The sequence below is a fragment of the Oryctolagus cuniculus genome, chromosome 13 (genome assembly GCF_051225735.1).
Source record: "Oryctolagus cuniculus isolate XC-2025 breed Fujian yellow rabbit chromosome 13, ASM5122573v1, whole genome shotgun sequence".
NCBI lineage: Eukaryota > Metazoa > Chordata > Mammalia > Lagomorpha > Leporidae > Oryctolagus > Oryctolagus cuniculus.
Genome location: NC_142879.1, coordinates 78,413,372 through 78,436,155, shown reverse-complemented (window position 1 = coordinate 78,436,155; position 22,784 = coordinate 78,413,372). Strand labels below are relative to the sequence as shown.

At 41.4% G+C, this 22,784-nt stretch overlaps 2 long non-coding RNA genes across 3 annotated transcripts in view; one reads left to right on the top strand and one right to left on the bottom strand.

Moving 5' to 3' along the window:
• LOC127487868 (uncharacterized) overlaps window positions 1-21,321 on the top strand; it is an 80,915-nt gene extending 59,594 nt beyond the window's left edge. The window contains exons 2-4 of one of the 2 annotated variants that reach the window (XR_016219796.1): window positions 13,443-13,555; window positions 18,058-18,320; window positions 19,229-21,321. This is a non-coding gene — a long non-coding RNA (uncharacterized LOC127487868). Of the gene's footprint in view, window positions 1-13,442; window positions 13,556-13,982; window positions 15,154-18,057; window positions 18,321-19,228 lie in introns of those variants that run through there. The other variant, XR_016219797.1, reaches the window with a different exon arrangement.
• On the bottom strand, window positions 2,210-6,410 carry LOC149122688 (uncharacterized). Its single transcript, XR_016219798.1, has 2 exons — window positions 6,329-6,410; window positions 2,210-4,706 (listed from the first exon to the last, which is right to left on the bottom strand). It is a non-coding gene; the product is annotated as an uncharacterized LOC149122688 (long non-coding RNA).
• Window positions 21,322-22,784: the final 1,463 nt, after the last annotated feature.

The following is a 22,784-nucleotide window of genomic DNA, read 5'->3' as shown; positions in this document are numbered from 1 at the left end:
AACTTCCTCTGCCCTCCCACTCCTCTGCCTCCTCTCAGTTCAGTTCTTTCTCCTACTTCTTGCCCATCCTCATCTTGTGGCTCTGGCGAAACGCCAGGGTGGTTATTCAACCTGTTTCAAGATACCCTGTGCCAAAAGAAAGAAAGAGAGAGGGAGGGAGGGAGGGAGGGAGGGTGGGTGAGTGAGTGCAGGCTCTAGGAGAAGAGCTGCTGGGCTTAGCCAGTTTGGTAAGGCTGACACTGCCAAGGCCCTTAGTGACCCAAAGCTAGGCAGGGAATGCAAAGGAATCTTTAATTTGAAATACAGTCTGCAGAAAGAAATCGAGCACTTTCTCAACATGCTAAGTCTATGCATCTAAGGTGCAGTGTCCCAGCCTTTAGCCTTTGCACCATCCAGTAAACAAATCATGGCAAATATTTGTTTTTTTTTTAACTTTTATTTAATGAGTATAAATTTCCAAAGTACGGCTTATGGATTACAATGGCTTCCCCTTCATAACGTCCCTCCCACCCTCAACCCTCCCCTTTCCCACTTCCTCTCCCCTTCCATTCACATGAGGATTCATTTTCGATTCTCTTTATATACAGAAGATCAGTTTAGCATACATTAAGTAAAGATTTCAACAGTTTGCTCCCACACAGAAACATAAAGTGAAAAAAAAATAAAAGATGATTTTTTAAATGATGATGAAATCAGATCAGACCTATTGTCATGTTTAATCCCAATGAGAGTCAAGTTGGGAATTGATAATTTCTTCTTTTTTTTTTTTTTTACAGAAGATCAGTTTAGTATACATTAAGTAAAGATTTCAACAGTTTGCACCCCCATAGAAACACAAAGTGAAATATATTGTTTGAGTACTCGTTATACCATTAAGTCTCAATGTACAGCACATTGAGGACAGAGATCCTACATGAGGAGTAAGTGCACAGTGACTCCTGTTGTTGACTTTACAAATTGACACTCCTGTCTATGGCATCAGTAATCTCCCTATGCTCCAGTCATGAGTTTCCAAGGCTATGGAAGCCCCTTGAGTTCTCCGACTCTTATCTTGTTTAGACAAGGTCATAGTCAAAGTGGAGGTTCTCTCCTCCCTTCAGAGAAAGGTACCTCCTTCTTTGAAGACCTGTTCTTTCCACTGGGATCTCACTCACAGAGATCTTTCATTTAGGTGTTTTTTGTTTGTTTGTTTGTTTGTTTGTTTGTTTGTTTTTGCCAGAGTGTCTTGGCTTTCCATGCCTGAAATACTCTCATGGGCTTTTCAGCCAGATCGGAATGCCTTTAGGGCTGATTCTGAGGCCACAGTGCTGTTTAGGACATCCGCCATTCCTCATGGCAAATATTTGTTGAGGGCCTACTATGTGTGTACCACCATGCTCACAATTATTTATGTTCATGGACACTATAGCTTTGACCCAAATTTCTGTCTCTTGGCTTCTTTTCCAAGCAAAGGAGCTTGAGTTGGCAATCTCAAGAAATTCAGCTCGAAAATTCTGGCTGGTTCTGTGTTAGTCTGTGTTTCTTCATCTTGACAAAATACCTGAAGCAGGCTAAACTTGTAAAGCAAAGAAGTTTAATTTGGCTCATGGTTTTGTGTTCAAAGTCCAAGATTAAGCAGGCCTCACTGGATTGGCTATTAGTGTTCTTGCTGGCAGAATCCTAAGGTGTCAAAGGGCATCATATAGCAAGAGACAGGGAATGCACATCTGTCCATGTCTGTGGTCCCTTGTGAAGTCACTGGGACTTAATCAAGGGGGATCCACTCTAATGAACCAGTTCAATCACTCCCAAACACTGCGCCTCCAAAATCATGATTGAATAAATATTTCCTCCTCTTAATAAGAGCTATCATCTTTGGGGACCAAACACCTGAGTTCAAGAGGACAAATATTCAAACCAGAACAAGTTTCTACTATATGTGAGCACCCTAAAAGCAGACATTAGGTCTCACTTGTATTTCTCTGTCAATTAGCACAGGCCATGACATGGAGGAAAATGATGGATAAACTTCTGAAATAAGGCTCTGCATGGTTTCAACAACCACTCAAAGGGTGACTCATATGCCCATTCCTAATGCATGAGGAAACAAGTTATACAATTTTCCTATTATTGAATACCTTCACATGTAAAGCTTTTAATCTCCACAAAAGACTATTGACTCACTTCTTCAAATTTTAAAATCTAAATGTACTTCAAACACACAGTGCAATTATATAGCAATGCTTTATTTAAAAATAAGAATCATCCTTATTTGAGCAATACACATTGTATACAAGTATCAAGTGATTACACTGTATACTATAAATATGCAGGATTAAAAATGAAAATAAAAATAAGTAGAAAAAATAAACACCCATCTTTTTAAAAGAATTATCTATTAATTGACAGAGAGGAGAGGGAGAGAGATCTTCCATTCTCTGGTTCACTCCCTAAATGGCTACAAAGGCCAGAGCTAGACCAGGCAGAAGTCAGGAGCCTGGAACTCCAACCAGGTCTCCAACATAAAAAAAGGTTAGAGGGGTCCAAGTACTTTGGACCATCTTCCCCTGCTTTCCCAGGCACATTAGCAGGAAGCCAAATAAGAAACAGAGTAGCCAGGGCTTGAACCTGCATGATGATAAGGGATACCAGTGTTGCAAGCGGTGGCTTACCCAGCTGCATCATAACATCAGCCCAAACGCCATCTCTGAAGAACTAAGAGGACTTATGTTTATTAATTTCAAAACTTACTACAGGGTATGAGTGTTTATCATAGCAGTTAAGATACTTATATCTCATATTGGTGTGCCTAGGTTTGATCCCCGACTCTGGCTCCTGACTCCAGATTCCTGCCAGTGCAGACCCTTCGAGGCAGCAGTGATGGCACAAATGACTTGGTTTCTGCCACCTCCATGGGAGATCTGCATTGAGTTTCTGGCTCCCGGCTTCAGCCTTGGAACAGCCATGGCCACTACAGGCATTTGGGGAGTGAACCAGTAGATGGGGGTTTTCTTTCCTTCTTCATCTATCTATCCCTCTCTCTCTGTCTCTTGGCCTCTCAAATAAATAAATAAGACAAAGCTACAGCAACCAAGACAATGTGGTACTGACATAGGCTAAAGATATGAGGAGTCTTCAAAACATTCATGGATGATATGTATTATGAAAAAAATTATACACAGATTTCAAAAGTTTTGCTCCAAAATAATCATCTTTTAATTCCATTTTTAAAATAACTTTTTGAAGAACCCTCATATAGTTCAATGAATGCAAAAAGTTGAGAAATAAGGCCCTACATTTATGGCATTTGATTTTCAACAATGGCATCAGGAAATTCGATGGGGGAAAAAACAGTCTTTCCAACACATCATCTGGTGAACAACTGGATATTCACATTCAAAGCAATAAGTTCTGATTCCAGCTTCACAGCCTGTGTAGAAATTACTTCATAGGCATAAAGGTAAAATATAATACTTTAAAACTCTTAGAAAAAGAAAATATGGGAGAAGGCCGGCGCCGCAGCTCACTAGGCTAATCCTCCGCCTGCGGCACCGGTACACCAGGTTCTAGTCCCGATCAGGGCACCAGATTCTGTCCTAGTTGCCCCTCTCCCAGTCCAGCTCTCTGCTGTGGCCCGGGGAAGGCAGTGGAGGATGGTCCAAGTCCTTGGGTCCTGCCACCCGCATGGGAGACCAGGAGAAGCACCTGGCTCCTGGCTTTGGATCAGCGCGGTGTGCCAGCCGCAGTGGCCATTGGAGGGTGAACCAACGGTAAAGGAAGACCTTTCTCTCTGTCTCTCTCTTTCTCACTGTCCACTCTGCCTGTCCAAAAAAAAAAAAAAAAAAAAGGAAAATATGGGACAAAATCTTTATGACCTTGGGTTAAAAAAGGATTGCTGAGATTGGTATTGGGCCACTGCCTGTTATGCTAGCATCCATTATGGGCACCAGTTTGAGTCCTGGCTGCTCTACTTCTGATCCAGCTCCCTGCTAATGTGCCTGGGAAAGCAGCGGAAGATGGCGCAAGTGTTTGGACCTCTGGATGAAACTCCCATTTCCTGGCTTCATCCTGGCTCAGCCTTGTCCATTGCAGCCATTTGGAGAGTGAACCAATGGATTGAAGATCTCTTTGTCTCTCTCACTTTCTCTCTGTCTCTCTCTTTCTGTAACTCAGCTCTTCAAATAAATCTATTTTTAACAATTTAAAATGATTTCTTAAGCATGATATCAAAGGCAGAGATGATAAAAGAAAAATTAACACTTAAACTTCATGAAAATTAAAAATATTTATTCTTCAAACAATACCAGCAAGAAAGCCAATAGACTAGAGAAAATATGTGCAAATCATATATCTTATAAGGACCTACTATCCCAAACATATAAATAACTCATACAATTCAGCAACAAAATGGCAAAAACGCAGTTTTAAAATAGGCAAAAAATTCGAATAGACATTTTTCAAAGAAGATATACAAATGGCCATGAGGCACACCAAAAAATGTTTATTGGTCATTATAAAAATATAAATAAAGCCACAATGAGATGTCACTTCATACCCAATAAGACAGTTATAATAAAAAAGGCAATTATATGCAGACAAGGACTTGGAGAAATTGCAGCTATTATATATTTCTGGTAGAAAAGTGAAATTGAAAAATAGCTTAAGATTTACAGTTGAATGTTAAATATGTAGTTACCATATGACCTGGACATTCCTCTAATAGTTATCTGTAGGAGAAATGAAAGCATATATCAACACAAAGATTGGCACACTGAGCTTCATTACAATACTATTGATAGTAACCAAAAATTACAGACAATTCAAGTGTTCATCAAATGATGAATGAACATAAAAATGTGGTTTACTCATACAACGGGATGCTATTTAGCAGTGAAGAGGAGTGAAACTCTAAGACATGGAAGAATACTATTGAGCCTCAAAAACTAATCAAGCTAAGTGGAACAAACAGGTCCTAAAAGATTGCATATTATGATTCAACTCATATAAAATGTCCAGTATAATCAAATCTATTGAGAAAGAAAGTAGATGAGTGGCTGTGTAGGTCTAGGGTTAGGGGCAATATGCAATAATGACTTATGGGTCCAGATTTTTTTAAATCAGCATAAAGCGATGATCACAGGACTCTGTAAATTATGAAAAGCATTGAATTGTATACTTTGAAAGGGTAACTTTTATGATATGTGAATTATTCCTCAGTAAGATTTGTTTTTAAAAATATATCAGTGTTGGGGCCGGCGCCGTGGCTCACTTGGTTAATCCTCTGCCTGAGGTGCCAGCATCCCATATGGGCACCGGGTTCTAGTCCCGGCTGCTCCTCTTCCAGTCCAGCTCTCTGCTGTGGTCTGAGAGGGCAGTGGAAGATGGCCCAAGTGCTTGGGCCCCTGCACCCGCATGGGAGATCAGGAGGAGCACCTGGCTCCTGGCTTCGGATTGGCACAGCACCGGCCGTGGCGGCCATTTGGGGGGGTGAACCAATGGAAGGAAGACCTTTCTCTCTCTCTCTCTCTCTTTCTCCCCACCCCCGTCTGTAACTCTGTCAAATAAATTAAATGTATATTTATATATATATATATATATCAGTGTTTTTAAAGATTTATCTATTTGAAAGGCAAAGGTCGCAGAGGGTAGGAGGGAAAGACAGAAAGAGATCTTCCATCTGCTGGTTCACTCCCCAAATGGCCACAACTGCCAGTATTCAGCCATGCTGAAGCCAGGAGCCTGGAACTCCATCCAGGTCTCCTACAAGGGTTCCAGGGGCCCAAGTACTCCCAGGCACATTAGCAGGGAGCTGCATTGGCAGCAGAGTGGCTAGAACTTAACCCAGTGCTAGGAGTTGGGATGCCAGCACAACAAGTGATAATTTAACCTGCTGTGCTACCACAGCAGCCCCCCAAAATACATCAGATTGTGAGAGCAAAAAAAGATTGTTAACCAAGATTATTTATTATTATTAAAATTTAGAAAATTATAGAAATAACTTTAAAACTTTGTTATCTGTTCATGTATGATAATAATAGCATTTATCTTCAAAAGAACAGAGATGACACCATTATCAATAGCCATTTGTTACCAGGCAGCATTAGTAGCTGATATTTAAATGAATGATGACACCATTATCAATAGCCGTTTGTTACCAGGCAGCATTAGTAGCTGATATTTAAATGAATGCCTGATCCTTAAACTAGGAGGTCTTTCTCTTGAGGATTCCATTAAGTATGCCTATATCTTGCTGATAGTGACTACAGTGGTTTTTTCAGAATACTCATGATAGCTTAAGAAAGTGAGAACAGAAGTAGCCAAAGAGATGATTTCTGAAAAATATACTCACCCAGTATACGTACACTGATGGCTGGGATCTCAGTGGTGTTGATACTGATGACAGTGGTGCTGTCCTGGCACGTGGAAGACCTTTAGCAAATATTCATTAAAAGAAGGAGTCAGACATCTGTGTCTGAAAAATATATTCTCCAGCTCTTCCTCTCAACCAGTCTTAACCTAACACAGTCATCACTTGATATTGAGAAAATAGGTTATACATTCTCCCTGCTTCTTGAGGCAGCATGGAGTTCCGTCCTCCTCCTGGGATTCTATTTGTAACTGGCTCTGTTCTCCATCAGTTGTTGAGCTAACATCACTTAATGCAACAGTTGCCCAGTGTGCATGCCATAGTATACATTCCAGCTGGCACATCCTTATTTACAATGCACCTGACACTGCCATTCCCCAAGTTGTGCTTGTTGCTCTGGAGGAGAAATGCTGTTCTCATGGAAGCTGACCATCAGGAAGGCCATAGTTTTTGGCCTTTCCTGCATTTTCAGATAACTATGTGATAATTCTTCCCCTCTATCTACTGCAGGAGATAAGTGGCAGATTAGAAAAGGCTGATTTAGTTCAAGCCCTCTGTGAGAGTCAGCACACAGCCTGTGGAGGCATAGGACAGCTCCCCTGTGGAAACCAGACCTCCATACTTCAGACAAGCAAAGCCTAGAGTGTGTCAAAGTCAAAGCACTCAGGCCCCTGCTAAGCACTACTTCTCCCAGAAGCTAAGAGACAGACTGAAGGGCACCTCCACTGATAACCCAGTCAGAATATAGTACTGATACACAAATAGCAGAAACAGAGAAATGGAAGAAATACTTGTTTAAAGATTTATTTATTTATTTGACAGGCAGAGTTACAGAGAGAAAGGAAGAAACAAAGAGAGATCTTCCATTTGCTGGTTCATTTCCCAAATGACTCAAAGGCCGGAGCTGGGCCAGATCCAAATCCAGGAGCCGGAAGCTTCCTCAGGTTCTCCCCCATGGATGCAGGGGCCCAAGTACTTGGGCCATCTGCTGCTGTTTTCCCAGATACATTAGCAGGGAACTGAATAGGAAGTGGAACAGCAGGGACTCGAACCAGCACCACCGCTTTGGTGGGCTGTAGTGGCTCCACCTGCTGTGCCACAACACCAGTCTCAGAAGAAATCATTTCTAAGAAATAATTTCAGTGGCATGTGATAACCATGTTATTTGTTCCTCTTGGTTCTTGAAATGGTCAGTCTATTTGATGAGTGACCTTCATGACAGTGAAAAGAGTAATTGCAGTTGTTTCTGACCCAATTGGCCTTGGTAGAGTGTTTTCCTCCTTTTCTTTCTTTAGGACTTTCTTTTTTTCTTTTTTCTTTTCTTTTTTTTTAATTTTTTTGGCGGAGTTATAGACAGAGAGAAAGGTCTTCCTTCCATTGGTTCACTCCCCAAATGGCCGCTATGGCCAGCGCTGCGCCCATCCAAAGCCAGGAGCCCAGTGCTTCCTCCTAGCCTCCCATCGGCACCGCAGGCAGAGGATTAACCAAATGAGCCATGGTGTCAATCCCAAGACTTTCTTTTTTTAAGCAAGATTCAAAATGGGGCTGGCGCTGTGTCATCACAGGTAAAGCCGCTGCCTGAAGCACTGCATCCCATATGGGCACCAGTTTGAATCCCGGCTATTCCTCTTCTGATCCAGCTCTCTGCTATGGCCTGGGAAAGCAGTGGAAGATGGTCCAAGTCCTTGAGCGCTTGCACCCCTGTGGGAGATCTGGAAGAAGCTCTTGGCTCCTGGCTTCAGATTGGCGTAGCTCTGACCATTGCAGCCAATTGAGGATTGAACCAGTGGATGGAAGACCTCTCTCTCTCTCTGCCTCTCCTTCTCTCTGTGTAACTCTGACTTTCAAATAAATGAATAAATCTTTAAAAAAATTCGTGATATTTGTGTTTACTAGGTCAAGTGAGAGAGGGGCATAATATACAAGGACTAGCCCTTTGAAATCCTTCTCCTTGGGCCCTCCTGTGCAATAATCCTATTGGATAGATTTTAGGTAACTCTTCCGTGAAAAATAAACTGCTCTCCTAGGTACCCAGTGAGAATCTGAAACCTGAAAAAAAAAAAAAAAAAAGAAAAACAACTCATTTCTCCCTACATCTTCATTCATTCATGTAACTAATAGGTATCAATTTTTTATCCCATGCCAGAGAGATACTACAGTTTCCAGGGATGCAGACCTGAATACCAGCAAATGCACTAGGCTATGAAACATGCCACAGCTGGAAGACACTGTGGGAAAACTAGGGATGAAAATGGTGTTCTCCAGTAAAGCTTTCTGACCCCAGGTTCTGTGAGATGCACCTGAGACAGGTTGATTCAGGACCCAGATTTCGTGATGCATTTTCAGAATAGGCAGCTATTTTTCTATGAAGGAACTTCTAAAGCATAGTCAGCAAACTACAGCCCACGGACAGCCATTTAGTCTCCTGTCCATTTTTGTAAATGAAGTTTTATTGGAACAGAGCCACATTAATTCACTTAGGTATTGTCACTGGCTGCTTTTGCATTGCAGTGGCCAGGTTGAGTAGTTTCAAAAGAGATCATAATGCCTACAGAGCGGCAAATAGTTATCATCTGGTCCTTTATAGAAAAGGTTTACTAAACCTATAAGAAAACTATTCAATAGATTTTATAACAAAAGCTTTACACAAATAAAACTAAAATCTAATAAAAGTACTTAAAGCAGATTCTAAGTGAATAGTAGCATTGTATGATAAAAAGAAATAACATAAATTTATATCAATTCTCTCAAAAAATAACCTAACAAGTTTAATGTCCTTCCAATAAGCATCTCATGAGATTTAGGAGCTTTTTGTTGTTTTACTTTGTTCTGATTTCTTGCTGTATGCTTAAAATTGGGTAATATCTTAACATTTATACAGGAAATAAATGTCCAAGAACAATCCACAGTTTTTGTAAAAAGAGAAAAAGGAGGGAGACTTGCTTTAGGAGATACAAAAATTACTTAGATCTACTGTAATAAAATCAACAAACATTGCCAACATAAACTAGTAGAAAAAAGAATCCAAAACTAGAGTTCAGTGGATGTAAAAATGTAACCTATGGAGAAGGTGGTGTTTCCATTTTATGTGAAAAGGGTGAATTATTAAATACTGTTGGCAAAACTTTAGACAAAGATGGCGGATTTAATAAGTACATCTATTTTCACGGTTTGTATCCCAAATATCCCACTAAAATAATAATGCGTGACTTTTTTTTTAGCATACACCTCAAAGACAAGGAAGAAAGAAGCAGCCACCATGATCACATTTTGGAAGATAGAAACCAGTAAAGGAGTAGGTAAAGACAAGCCAGAAGTAGAGAAAGCCTAGAAACAAACTGATATATATTGCAGATTCTCACAGTCTTGGAAATTTCACCCATCTAGATAAAAATAAGGAGAAAGAAGGGCTAAAATAAAGAGGGCTTGTGGACAATCTATTTAAGAAACAGAGTTACATGTCTTCCCTGTCATTCCAGCAGCCAGATTGTCCAGATGGCCTAACCATTGTTCTGTATGTGTGTTTCACTTAAATTTGCTGTGTATTAAAGAGTAGGTAAGTTCTAGTGTGTAATGTGGGTTAAAAGTAGAGATAGTAAAATAATTCTTATATCAACATCCTTTTCTCAGTTTTAGGAAGAACTGTCTTCTGGCAGTGGACTTTTTTAAATCCATATCTTGGAGATAGATGTCCTAGCGCTGGACTTTGTCACTGGCATGGTGGAAGAGGAAGAGGAGGAAGTGGGAAGGGAGTTGCTCTTGGCTAGCATCTCCATATCTAGAAGATTGCTTTAGGTTACACCGATCAGTCCATAGGTGCATTTTTGGCAAAGTGCCTGTGCTTATTTGACACAATATTCATTCTTTACAGCATCTAAGGGTTATATATGTCCAGATGTGACAATGTATGATAAAGAAGAAGAGCTAACGGTTTAGCCAATTTGTAAATCTCATTTTGTTACAATGGAGAGAGAAAAAGAATGCACCCTGGACCTGAATTTGTGAAACCACTTCTGAGAACCATATGTCAAGATGGAGCCATCAGGAAGGCATCAGAGGGACAATAGGAAGTACAAAGAGAGAGAAGTTTGCAGAGGTGTTCACACAACATACTGAAAGCAGCCATTGATGTGTTAACATCACAGCTTTTGACTGTGGTATAGGAGGAACACAGAGTGTCCTTCAATAAGAACATACCTTCTGTTAAAATTTAGATAGGAGAAATCTGGTAATGTTCACTTAGAAATATTAAACTTAGTATATACAGCTGCTCTGTCTCATTTTAAATGGAACATCAAAAGAATACAGTATTTTAATTATAACTCTGCCTTTATTTAGAAGTCTGTTGCCATTTTTTTTTTCATGAAATTTTTGTATCCAAGAAAGGATTACATTTTTTTCCTAACAGTTTGAGTTGGTATAGTGGATACCTAGTTATCGAAATATTCATACATCTTTGAGATTTTTGAATTGGTAGATATTCTTTTTTTTTAACTTTTATTTAATGAATATAAATTTCCAAAGTACGATTTATGGATTACAATGGCTTCCCCCCCATACCGTCCCTCCCACTCACAACCCTCCCCTTTCCCACTCCCTCTCCCCTTCCATTCACATCAAGATTCATTTTCGATTATCTTAATATACAGAAGATCAGCTTAGTATACATTAAGTAAGGATTTCAACAGTTTGCTCCCACACAGAAACATAAAGTGAAAAATAATAGATGATTTTTTTTAAATGATGATGAAATCAGATCAGACCTATTGTCATGTTTAATCCCAGTGAGAGTCAAGTTGGGAATTGATAATTTCTTTTTTTTTTTTTTTACAGAGGATCAGTTTAGTATACATTAAGTAAAGATTTCAACAGTTTGCACCCCCATAGAAACACAAAGTGAAATATATTGTTTGAGTACTCGTTATAGCATTAAATCTCAATGCACAGCACATTAAGGACAGAGATCCTACATGAGGAGTAAGTGCACAGTGACTCCTGTTGTTGACTTTACCAATTGACACTCCTGTCTATGGCATCAGTAATCTCCCTATGCTCCAGTCATGAGTTTCCAAGGCTATGGAAGCCCTCTGAGTTCTCTGATTCTTATCTTGTTTAGACAAGGTCATAGTCAAAGTGGAGGTTCTCTCCTCCCTTCAGAGAAAGGTACCTCCTTCTTTGAAGACCTGTTCTTTCCACTGGGATCTCACTCACAGAGATCTTTTGCCAGAGTGTCTTGGCTTTCCATGCCTGAAATACTCTCATGGGCTTTTCAGCCAGATCCGAATGCCTTTAGGGCTGATTCTGAGGCCACAGTGCTATTTAGGACATCTGCCATTCTATGAGTCTGCTGAGTATCTCACTTCCCATGTTGGATCACTCTCCCCTTTATTTATTCTATCGGTTAGTGTTAGCAGGTACTAGACTTGTTTATGTGCTCCCTTTGACTCTTAGATATTCTTAATATGTGGAGAAGCATGATGAATTCTGCATGATCTCAATCCCACAAATCGGATCTTGTGTATACACACATAGGACCGGGAAGGACATGTCAGATTATACTACTTGTGATTTTGGGGGACTTTGTTCTTTGCTTCCTATGTTTTTCTATTTCCAATAATACACTTATTAACTTTTTAAAAATAAGTTATTTTTAAAATGCAAATAAGAAAGAAAAATAAAACATAAGTCTATTTTGGCTCACAAAATGTCAAGATCCAGCTATGTTTTTTTTTTCCCGGTACACATTTTTCTAGGGACTTTTTGAAGACCTTCGTAAGCATGGATAAAGCTTTGTGCAGCAAAATAAATTTGTCTTTTGATTCCATTTTGCATGAACTTTTTGAAATATCCTCGTAGCATCCTTCTAAAGTAACTGCTAAAAATCTAACCAAACTTGGAAGTCTAAGGGATGGGAAAGTGCATTGTCCAGAGGATGGTGGGAACCAAGAGAAGCCTTGCTTCCATAGCAGGAAGCAAACAATGGAGGTGGAGACTGAAAAAACATGATGCAGCAATAAATGATACAAACAAGGCAAGGAGGGGAGGAAGAGAGTGGGAAATGCTGTTATTTTTTTCTTTTGTCATGAACTTTGTGTAACAAGGTGATTCTTTAAATTTGGTGTATGTTTTATCTTTGATCAACATTTAAACTTAGAAGGCATCCTTTGCCACACAATCCAGATATGATTTTTCCATCTAATCTAAGTATATTTTGCTGTCTTTCACAAAACTGCAAGAATTGAATAGTTTCCTTCAATAATTTTTTTCCCTTTATATTATGTTTTCACCCTTTTTACAACCCCAAACAGTTTCACTCTGGATCCCAGCTTCTGTTTTCCTAAATTCCCAGTCATTTCATCTTTGTTTCTTTCTTTTGGTGGTGTATGTGTGCACATGTGTATAAGTGCATATGTGTGTTGGCATGTATATGTGTGGGTAGTGTGCATGCATGTGTATGTGTATATACCACACTAAATACTTTTCATTTTTCCCTTCCTCCTAACGAAACAGGGCCCCCACAGTTGAATGCATAGTCTTAATCTCTAGCCAATGCCTGGCAGGAGGAGGTACTCAATTCATGTGTAAATGAATGAGGCCCCTAACTGAGCACTCTCCACAACAGAAACCTGGAAGTTACGACAGTGGTCAGGGCTGAAAGAGCAGGGGAGAGGAATGCCCCTGGCTAAGTCGATCACTTCAGCCCTTGTGAAGGACTCTGGCTGTTTGGCTCAACATCAAGCTGTGTGAGGCCAAGCCCAAGGTTGCACCAGGCTGATGGCCAAAATGGGCAAAGAAGTGGCCAAAGCTGAAGCCAAAGAAAGACCGTATTCAACACAGGCCAGCAATAAGCTCAGTGAAAATACTGGGGAGGAAGAAGTAACAGTCACTAGATGCTGAACCCACTGCTCCGCAGACAAACAAGGAGAGCAAGGAACCTCCAGAATGAATTCTACAGAGAGCAGTGCAGTGTACCAAAGACAAATCAAGGATTCTCACTCCAGCAAGTCAGGCAAATTCCTGTTAATTTGGGCCCTTGATGCCAGGAACTGGTGAGTTAGGAGATTCAGAGTTTGAAAGGAACTATTTCATTTCACAGAGCCGCGAGAGACCTTAGAAATCATCCAAGCCCAGAAACTTTCAAAAACGCTTTGATTAATGTCCACCTGTACCACTAGCCTTCCAGCTGCAGGGCTGCAGACACCAAATCAGGTAGGTGTCTGATTTAGTTCTCTGTGCATTCTCAGCTTGAATGGGAGAACCTAGAATACAAGAGGCACCCGGTTAATACTGGAGAGTTTGTGGTGTGAGTGAAATCCCTGAGAGCTCATCCCTGCGCTCCTCAGGAGGAATTTTGGCTGGATATTCTGAAGGGTGGGGAAAATTGATGTGTTTGTTTATATGTCTGCTTGTTTTAGTTAATTTTTTAGTTTATTTATTTGAAAGGCAAAGAAACAGAGAGAAAGAGGGAGAGGCAGAGAGCAAGGGTTCACCCATTCACTGGTTCACTCTCCAGATGGCTACAGCAGCCAGGGCTGGACCAAGCAGGAGGCAAGAATTCCATCTAGGTCTCCTATATGGGTGGCAGGGGCCCAAGTACTTGAGCCATCATCTGCTGGCTTCCCCATTGCATTAACAGGGAGCTGGATCAGAAGCAGGGAAGCCGGGACTCGACAAGCACTCCAGTATGGGATGCCAGCATTGCAAGCAACAGCTTAACATGCTGCTACACAACACCAGTCCAGGATTTTTCTGTAATGGACAAGAAGAAACATTTCAGTTGTCCTATCTTCTATCACCACAGAATCAGATGTTGGGAAGAAGATGGTAAAATAACACTAAAAATAACAAAACCAATCATTTATTGGAAGGACAAGTTTCTTTACACATATCCTTTCTTTTTTTTTTTTTAGAGAATTATTTATTTATTTGAAAGTCGGAGTTACACAGAGAGCAAAGGAGAGACAGAGACAGAGAGAGAGAGAGAGATCATCTTCCATCTGCTGGTTCACTCTCCAATTGGCCACAATGGCCAGAGCTGCACTGATCTGAAGTCAAGCCAGGAGCTTCTTCTGGGTCACCCACGTGAGTGCAGGGGTCCAAGGACTTGGGCCATCTTCTACTGCTTTCCCAGGCCTTGGCAGAGAGCTGCATCAAAAGTGGAGCAGCTGGGACTCAAATTGACACCCATACGGGATGCTGGCACTGTAGGCGATGGCTTTACCCACTACACCACAGCACCGGCCCCTTCACCTATCCTTTCCAACTGTCTAAAGAAGACTAAATTATGTTCCAGAGTCTCCTGATCAGTGGCACTTGTATTTGCCTTAGCAGTGCTCAAAAACCCATCTAATTATTTGCTCAGAATTTAGCTTTCTGTCCAGGCCAGCATTGTTCTGGAAATACAATGCAACCTACATTGTTAAAATGCAAAAAAGGTGAAATTAATTTTAATGATACATTTTATTTTACCCCTTATATCCAAAATACTGTTGTTTCAACATATACTCAGTACTCAAATTATTAACGAGATACTTTAAATTTCTTGTACTATGTTTGACATCTGGTGACTCTTTTATCTTTCAGTATCTCTCAGTAAAGATTAACTGTAGGGGCTAGCATTGTGGCATAGTGGGAAAATCAATCACCTGCCAACATCAGCATCCCATGTAGGCTCAGGTTCTAGTGCCGGCTACTCCACATCCCATTCAGCTCCCTGATAATGTGCCTAGGAAAACAGTAGAAAATGACCCAAGTGCTTAGGGCCCTGAAGCTACGTGGGAAACCCTGAAGAAGCTCCTGGTTCCTGGTTTCGGCCTGGCCCAGCCGCAGCTGTAGCTGCCACGTTGAGAGTAAACCAGCAGATAGAAGGTCTCTCTCTCTATCCTTCTCCCTCTCTCTCTCTCTAACTCTTCCTTTCAAATAGAAAAAATAAATATTTTGTTTAAAACAAAATCTTTTGTTAAAAAAAAAAGACTAATTGTGGATCAAGTATTCAGCAGTCGAAAGTAGCTGGTGGTGGCCAGGGCATAGCTCTAAGGGCCCACAATCTTAGGGACTTCGTTGCTTCTGTTCACTGTTGTGCCCTCAGGGCCTCATTATTCCATAGCACAGTGACCAGAAGGAGCTCCAGAAATATGTATTTGATGAACAAATGGATGGATTTCTAAATGCATGATTGATTTGAAACCTTAAACCTGTGAACATACTGTGAAACTGGTCAGTGTGGATCAGCCACAGTCACACAGCAACCTGGGGAGCAGCAAGGCCATTATGTTGTCACTGTGTCTTGTGCTTCTAACAGAAAGGTCATGGGCTTCTAGGTAAACAATGAAAATTTTACCAAAAGCATGCTTGATCTTGACCTTGGCATTCTTTTCTACCTACATAAGGTTTTCCTGTCATTGAAAGTTTGGCAAGGGTGGTGGACTGTAGTAGAACATGAGGAGGTAGGGAGAAGCATTTGTTTTCAAAAATTTTGTTTATTATTTGAAAGGCAGACTTGGAGGGAGGGAGGGAGGGAGGGAGGGAGAGAGAGAGAGAGAGAGAGAGGGAAAGAGAGATCTTCCATCCACTGGTTCATTCCCCAAATGGTCACAATGGCCAGGGCTGAGTGAAGACAAATCCTGGAGCCTGGAACTCCATCTGTGTCTCCCATGTGGGTGCAGGGATCCAAGCACTTGGACCATCATCCTCTGATTTCCCAGGCACATTAGCAGGGAACTGGATCGGAAGTGGAGCAGCCTGGAATTGAACCTGCACCCACGTGGAATGCTGGCATTGTAAGCAGTGGCTTAACCCACTGTGCCACAATGCCAGTCTCAAGAAACACTCTCAGAAACATCTAAGACGTAGCTTCTTGTCTTATCTCAGCCTCTGTCAGGTGTGGCCAGTAGTCTTATCATTTCTCTCTTCTCCATCTCAATGTTCCTACCGGTGGAACCCTTTCTTCAAGTGAAATCTTATGAGGAAGTCCAAGATGCACAACAGAGATGATCAAGTTGCAGACACTCAAGCTGCTCTCCTGGCTCTAGGTTCTGGAAATTTCAGAAGCACAGTGGATCACACTTAGAAAGCAGTAGATTAAACTTTCCCTCTTGAGCCCCTGCAGTTCTGCCCTCAATGCCCTGCTCCCCAAGTGCCTAGAGCCCTTCCTTTCTTTACATTGTTGGGTTGTTGTTCCTTACAGCAGTGCTACAAGACCACATGAGGCCTCTTCTTGCAGGAGCTACAGCATGGAAATGGCATAGACCAGCTCTGGGCTCCCCACTACCTAGATCTGAATTCTGTCTCTAGCACCCTCCAGCTGTAAAACCCTAAGCAAATCACTTCGTCTTTTTCTATCTCAGCTTCCTCATCTCTAAAAACTGCAATCCAAATAAAGACCTTAGAATAAGGTCAAGCACACAGTAAGCGCTTCATCAGCATATTTTTATCATTCTTCTTTCGCATCCTCCAAGGCTCCCCATCAGCTCTTCCTTTCTCATCATTGCAAATTAGAAGTTGGGGCTGAGATAGCCATCAGGGCTTCTCACTGAGTCCATTTGCTGGGCACCAACTCCCTCTTTTCTTCATCCTCCTATATTGTCCAACCTGCCCGTGCTTTACATTTTCTGTTCTGCCTTTTCTGCTCTTGTTTCCTAGTTCTGGGATAACTTCTTATTCTCTAACCAGGGAACTCCCCCAAACTAACCTGCACATCACCATCTTCCTTAAGACATCTTGGTTACTTCTTTGTAAGCTTTCCCAGGATTGACTATCACACTCTTGAGAAATACAACATGGGGGATATTCACCTGTGTTTATATTTTCTGCACTACAGCACATCTTAGCTGTCATTTGTTAAGTGGTCACTGTCCCAGAGCCTAAATCATGGAAAGCTGAATTCTGTACTGAAAACAGCCAAGATAGAATTTACCTGGGAGGCCCCAGTAGTGAAGAACAAACACTGCCTGCCTGCAAAAGATGCCCAGGTGGCCAGGCTACAATAGCTAAAAATCCACCTCCTTTGTTTTATCAGAATTTCTTCTGAGTGGGTCTCATGTTGTGGTGTAGTGGGGAAAGCTATTGCTTGCAATACTGGCATCCCAAATGGACATCAATTCATGTCCCAGCTGCTCCACTTCTGATCCAGCTCCCTGCTAATGTCCTGAGAAGGCGGTAGAAGATGGCAGAGTGCTTGGGTCCCTGCACCCACATGGGAGACCTGGGAGAAGCTCCTGGCCATTTCAGCCATCTGAGGAGTAAACCAGTAAATGGAAGATCTCTCTCTCTGTCTCTGTGTCTGTCTCTGCCTCTTTTTATGTAGCTCACACTTTCAAATAAATAAATCTTTTAAAAATGAAATAAATAAAATAGATTTTCTTCTGAACATGCCATATTCAGCTGTTCCTTCTAATAGATCCTCCCCTTCTCAACAAACTTAACTTAAGGATATAGTGTGGCTGCTTTTGTGCCTTTGAAAGCCATGAATCCAAGGATCACCTGCTGGGAAGGGGGCCAGTAATCCATGAGTTGACCTGACTCAGCTCAAAATATTTGCACAATAAGTGAGACAGATAGTCATTGGCTAAGTCAAGTAGTTTGGCTCCTTAGGAGATGTGGCATAGCAAAATGGAAGGAATTGGCTAATCAAGAAGAACAGGTTGAAGCAAACACATACAGAGAATGAGATGCATAATAATAAATATAACCAGGTTATTCTCTTCCCACAGTCACTTATGATGTCCACAGGCAGATTCAGTTAAAAGAAGAAATCATGGGTGGGCATTTAGCATGGTGCCTGAATTTGAGTCTTGGCTCCTGACTCCAGCTTCCAATGAATATGCATCCTAGAAAGCAGCAGTGATGGCTGAAGTCACTGGGCTCTTTCCACCCATGTGCAAGCCCTGGATTGAGTTCTAGCTCCCAGTTCCCAGCTCCAGCTTTCCCACCCCCACCCAAGAAGTTGTGGGCATTTGTGGAGCAAAGCCAAAAGGTGAGCACCCTTCCCCCCAACTACCTGTCTTTCTTCCTCTCAAATAATTTAAAGGGAAAAAAGAGAAACCATATGTTCTATGTTCATAGCTTCCTAGTTACACTTGTAAACCTTGCATAATAAACCAATTTGTAGCCTGTTCTCCCTTGAAAACAAAACCCACGGCACATTTTCCTCATTAACGTTTTAGAGGAGGTGGGTGCAATCCCAGAGCAGCATGAAAGGGCACAGAGAGAGAAAGGAAGCGAAGCAGGAATGGGGAAAAGCAAATACAAGATGTGCACTGCTCAGATGTCCGCAACCTCAAAGGAAAACACAGTTCAGTCAAATGGGACAATTCAGAGCAGGTGAACGGGGTCACTACGCTTACAGCAGTTCATGTGTGTCTGCAAGAGGGAAGTGGGGAAGAATCCACCACAGCTCACCATCTCCTGCCACACTAACCATAGTTCATGAAGTCTCCCTGTCCCCACTGTTTCCACCTGGGCTGTGTTAACTCACCTCTGCTGACAGGTGGAGTCCCAGGATCTCTGGCTTGCAACTGGAACCCAGAGCCCATACCACACAGTGCACACCTCAACAGAATCTGGGGTCAGTGGGAGCACCCAGAAGCACCATGTGACCATCATATTGGGACAAGGTGTTTGGTGCCAGAGCTGCTGCAGCCCTGACAGTGAGCCACAGCAGAGGACCCTGGGGTGGGAGTGGGGGGTTAGGAGGGGGGACAGACAACACCAAGTGAAAATAGGGAAGTGCATGCATGCATTCTACTCAGAACACCCCTTTTTTAGTAAAGCAGTCTGAGTTTTCCATTCTTAATGTTAAAAAGAAAAGCTAACTTGGAATTTACCCAAAGGAAATTAAATTGGCAAACAAAAAAGCTGTCTGCACATTAATGTTTATTGCAGCTCAATTCACAATAGCTAAGACCTGGAATCAACCCAAATGCCCATCAACAGTAGGCTGGGTAAAGAAATTATGGAACATGTACTCTATAGAATACTATACAGCAGTCAAAAACAATGAAACCCGGTCATTTGCAACAAGATGGAGGAATCTGGAAAACATTATGCATGAATTAAGCCAGTCCCAAAGGGACAAATATCATATGTTCTCCCTGATCAGCGACAACTAACTGAGCACCAAAGGGGAAACCTGTTGAAGTGAAATGGACACTATGAGAAACAGTGACTTGATCAGCTCTTGTCCTGACTGTTGATGTGCAATGTAATACTCTATCCATTTTAGTATTTTTTTTTTGTTCTAGTACTATTGGTTGAACTCTGTAATTAACACACAGTTATTCTTAGGTGTTTAAATTTTAACTGAAAAGTGATCCCTGTTAAATATAAGAGTGGGAATAAGAGAAGGAGGAGAAGTACAATTTGGGACATGCTCAATCAGACTTGCTCCAAATGGTGGAGTTAGAAATGTGCCAGGGGATACAATCCCATCAAGGTGGCATGTACCAATGCCATCTCACTAGTCCAAGTGATCAATTTGATCAATTTCAGTTCACAGTTGATCACACTGATAGGTCTAAGAGTCAAAGGGATCACACAAACAAGACTAGTGTCTGCTAATACTAACTGATAGAATCAAAAAGGGAGAGAACGATCCAACATGGGAAGCAGGATACACAGCGGACTCATAGAATGGCAGATGTCCTAAACAGCACTCTGGCCTCAGAATCAGCCCTTAAGGCATTCAGATCTGGCTAAACAGCCCATGAGAGTATTTTAGGCATGGGAAGCCAAGACACTCTGGCAACAACAACAACAAAAGACCTAAATGGAAGATCTCTGCGAGTGAGATCCCAGTGGAAAGAACGGGCCATCAAAGAAGGAGGTACCTTTCTCTGAAGGGAGGAGAGAACCTCCACTTTGAATATGACCCTGTAGGAATAAGATCGAAGTCAGCAAACCCAAAGGCTTCCATAGCCTTGGCAACTGATGACTAGAGCCTAGGGAGATTACTGACACCATAAACAAGAGTGTCAAATTGTTAAGTCAACAACAGGAGTCACTGTGTACTTACTTCTCATGTGGGATCTGTCCTTAGTGTGTTGTCCAATGTAAAGTAATGCTATAACTAGTACTGAAACAGTATTTTACACTTTGTGTTTCTGTGTGGGTGCAAACTAATGAAATCTTTACTTAATATATACTGAATCAATCTTCTGTATATAAAGAGAATTGAAAATGAATCTTGATGTGAATGGAATGGGAGATGGAGTGGGAGATGGGAGGGGTGCGAGTGGGAGGGAAATTATGGAGGGGAAAGCCAATGTAATCCATAAACTGTACTTTGGAAATTTATATTTACTAAATAAAACAGAAGAAAAAAAAAGAAAAGCTAACAAAATATTGAGGGTTATTCTCACCCTCATCTTGTCTCCTCACCTCCTGGTGCCAGCTATAATCACTTCCAACATCAGCTCAAGTTGAACCTTATTATCACTTCACATGTTCCAGATGCATGTCCTCTTATTTTGGCACCACGAAAATGTCCCCTGCTGCAATACTTTTTTATCTAAATACTGTATGTTCCACTAAGAGGCAAAGCATTCTAGGGCTATGTGCCCCAATAACGTTATTAGGAAACTATGAATGTATTCCCCCTCTTGAGGTGCAGAGACTGTGGATATAAAGCTCACCCATCCTCTCTTAAGTGCAAGAGTAGTCAGCAAAGGTTAGAATGGTAAATCTGAGTGGTATAAATCCTGCTACACCAAGTGTAGACTTGGTCAGGTGGTTGCTACACTGCCATTCACTTTGCAAGGCTATACCAATTTTAGCAAGTACTAAATACAGTAGCAGCTATAAATGGCTCACTCAAACCTGAAAAAAGAGAGGCTCAACCTAATAAGGACTTGCTTTTCTAACAAAAAATAGTATTTCACACTTTGTGTTTCTGTGTGGGAGCAAAATGTGGAAATCTTTACTCAACATACGCTAAATTGATCTTCTGTATATAAAGATAATTGAAAATTAATCGTGATGTGAAGGGGAAGGGGAGAGGGAGTGGGAGAGGGGAGCGTTGTGGATGGGAGGGAAGACACAGGAGGGGAGGAGGCTATTGTGGTCCATAAGCTGTACTTTGGAAATTTATGCTCATTAAATAAATAAAAAAAAATATGTATGGAAGGGCTTTCTCACTCTTCTCTGCAACCATTCAAATAGAAAGAACACTCTTCAGACTCTAGAGATCACAGACAACACAAAAATTTGTGTTATAAACTAATAGGAGTCATGGCAAGACTGAGGACATCATCAGAAATTATTCTCAGTAATATGGTATAGATATGCCAAGGGTGTGTGCACATGCGCTTAACAATAGAAAGTAATTTTTACTTCTCTTCCTTTAAAAAAATTGTTTATTTTTGTTTTACTTGAAAGGCAGAAAGACACAAAGATAAAGATAGAAATAGAGAGAGAGAGAGAGAGAGAGATCTTCCATCCACTGTTTCATTTTTCCAAATGCCTGTGACAGCCAGGCTGGGTTAAGCTGTAGTTAGGAATTGGGAGTGGAATCCACGTGCTCTGATATGAGATGCAGGGTGGCCCAAGCGGCCTCTTGACTGCTGTGCCAAACACTCGCCCTTGTTTTTCTTAACTATAGCACATTAGTCCTTAATGGAGCCCCTTCAGGTTGATGGATGATTAACTGTGTTCAACTTTATACACTTCCTTCGATTTTATTTAGAGTAGATGGGATTTACAATGAGGACTAAATCCTCAATCCCTTCGCTCACAATCTTGTAATCATTAGCTCGAGACAAGAGTGGAACAGAAGGTAAATGCCAGGGATTATGGGTGTCTTCAGGGCCAGCACTCCTGGGTGGATTCACGATCTAAAATGAGAGTAGTGTAAAGTGGATTAAGGCTTGATGGCTAACAATGAAAAAGCACAATGATATTAACGACGGGGGAAATATCACTGGCCTGGAAATTAGGAGACCTGCATGAGAGCCTTGTTCCTATCATTTACTCTCTGTAAGACCTAAGTCATCGATTCACTTGTCTAGATGTTTCCTTATATGAAAAAGAAGGGATTGGGTCATGCGAGCTTTCATGGCCTTCCAGCCTTCCAGCCCTGAAAGGTGATTCTGTAGAATTGTTTGGCCTTCTCTGGACAAAGAGCTGAATCTTTTCATACAGCCCAAGGTCATGTTTAACAAAAATTAGTCACCAGGCCTAATGTAACCCAATGGCTAATGCACCTTCTAAAATAAATATGTACTGACTCAGGTAATCCATTCATCAAGAGGCTCTGTAAACACAATTTTCCAGACTCTTCCTATGCACTAATAATGTATAAAACAGTGTGCATGACTCAATGGAAAACGAGTTACTACCTGTGACTACATCAGGGAAAGGCTGCAGTTCAGGAGAGGAAAGAGCTTTCCATCCATCAGACTTCACAACGAACAGCTGCTGGAGTCTCTTCTATTTTCCTGCAAAC